Below are 2,586 nucleotides of genomic sequence, written 5' to 3'. Positions count from 1 at the left end.
CCATTAATGTTTTGCTCAGTCTGGAGCAAAGGGATATTTAAGAATCCCTCTGACAGCTAGAGGGAGGGAAATAATCACTTTGAATGAAAAGAGCCAAATTCACTCAACTGGTAATGAAATTGCACTGAATATTGATTCAAGGCTCTAATAAGCTCAGAAGTTCAAAGCAAGCACTGGAAGGCAAATATTCCCTCCTCTTCCTTCAGACAAATCTGTAGTACTACCACAAGGTAGGATTTCTCTTCGTTCTAAATATATAGGATTATAAAAGAGTTTTGAAAGCAGTCCTGCAGTTTCTCCCTCCCTCCCTCTCCCTGCATTTTTAAGCTGACAAATTTAACATCAACTAAATTTCAACCCAGAGCAGCACTTGAAAGTGATTTACATCTAAATGAAAAGGTTTCTGTCTCTCTTTGGTTTTCAGAAATTATGCAATTGCCTTTTTATATATTTTTTTTCACTAAACCAGACTAATCTGAGATTAATGTTCAGCTAAAGATCATCCTTCATTCCTCCCAACCATGCCAGAGACATTAATGACAATGTTAGGAGTCAGCTTTGCAGAGGATTTCAGACACCGCAGCACTGGAGAAGAGTTATTCATGAACAGTAGAAAGGGATCTCTTCATATTTTTGTAAATCACTTACCAAATTGTCTTTCCCCAGCAGATGGTGGGACAGGCTACACAGTGCAAGGGAAGGAAGAAAGTCTTTTGGTGAGAGTTTTGCCTAATTAAGGAGTTGCACAAAGGACATAAAGATCAGAGGAGGGTTTATAGTGGTTTGCTTTCCAGGCTGTAAGTCACAAGAGATGGGATAGCACAGTATCTCCTGTCTGCATTAACTCTGTAGATTACCTGGTGGGAGAAAGTAAACTGTCCCTTCATCTACTCAGACAACTGTGACCTGCTGTGTGCAGCCTCACATTCTGCATGCTGGATAGCACAAGGGGATCCCATGCACCTAAAACAAAACTGACAACATATTAGCAGTGCTGCCCACCAGGAAGTGCATGGGCCTGGGACTGGGGAGGTCAAGGCTGTAATCTTACCTGTGTTGGTGAGAGCAGGCAAAGCATTTTGCTGTTTGTTATTTTAGTTAAGGCCATTGCAAATCACTGATGCAAACACTGGGCACCACCCTGGGGTCTCCAGTTGCAGTAAAGTACCACACCGACAGCTCACAGACTGATTTCAGGCTGCCTCAGTCTCACACTGCCCATGCTTCATCCCCCACACACTGGCCATCATAGAGCTGGGACTTTCTGCTGCTTTAGATCTGATGCCATTTTAGTAAAGTGTGTGTTTCAGGCCGTCACTAATTGAAGTCCAATTATCCTTATCTTTTAGCAACGCTCATTCCCACCCCTCTGGTCATTTGTGACAGATACCTGCCCCAACCTCCCCATCCTCCCCAGAGGATCCCTACAGCTCAGAAGTTGCTGCTCTCCCTGAAGAGCAGGGCACTTGCTGTGTCCTACTTGGGACCCCATCTCCACATACAAATATCTCCTCCTGCCACTACTCAGATCAGCTCCCCCAACTCTGAAGTCTAAAATACCATTCAGTGAGGAAGAGCCTAGAGGCAGGGAGAGCAGCACAGGGTACCACTTTGTAAGCAACAAAGCATGGTAGAGCTCTTCATATCAGTCAGGTCTCCAGCCACTAGGTGTCAAATAAATAAGAGCAACAACTTGCGCCTCCAGCACCCTCTCTTCCTCCTGCTCACATGTCCTGTGAGGCTCTCCAAATCTATCATCCAACCAGAAAGTCAATGTCCTGGAAAAAAAATAGTTGGTGATTGAAGTGCACAGGGACAGCTTCACTGACCACGCTGAACGCCTGTCTCAGAATGAAGCCTCAGAAATGACTTCTTGGAATATATAAGGTAATTGACAAGCAATTTAAAGCTTTTGCCCCCATATCTTCTTTACTCTGATGTAAAAACTCTGTGTGCTAACAACTGCCTCATTATCCTCTCTGGTGAAGAAAACACCCTAAAGATTTCAAAGGGAAAACAATCCCTCTTGTTACAACTCTGCCCAATCCAGCCAGGTGTGACAAAGCCTGTAATTTCATCAGATCATCTGAGCATTGCAGAATTGCTGACTGTTGTCAGAACGCCTTTCTCTCCCGCAGTAAAAAGTCTGATTGTTTCAATTGGCAAAACACTAAAACCTGCAGCTCAGTCTCCACAGGAGACTCATTATGGCTGTCATTAGATGGTCTTTGATCTTCAGGAAAGAGAGAAGAGCAGAATATATCTGGACTTACCTGCTTGTCTTTAAAGCATCATTGTTACATGTTACCAAAAAGGAGGTCAGATGTGCTCCACTATTCTCTTCAGTCAAAATGCAAGTGAACAAAACACACACTAAGTGTGAATAAATGCTCCTTCTTTTGTTCTTTAAGGAACTGAGCACATATACAGAAACACATGTTCTTAACATAGGTCTCTCAAACAATGTCCTTCATACACCTCAAGGTAATGACTCTAACTGGTAATCACTTCCAATTTTCCCATATCTGAACATCATATTGATCACTTACTGGTGTACAGGTGCTGATGTGTAGTCATATCTACACA

This window comes from Melanerpes formicivorus, unplaced genomic scaffold (genome assembly GCF_026170545.1).
Source record: "Melanerpes formicivorus ecotype bairdi unplaced genomic scaffold, bMelFor1.0.p_v2 SCAF_22, whole genome shotgun sequence".
NCBI classification, from domain to species: Eukaryota; Metazoa; Chordata; class Aves; order Piciformes; family Picidae; genus Melanerpes; species Melanerpes formicivorus.
Note: the sequence above shows the minus strand (reverse complement) of the source record.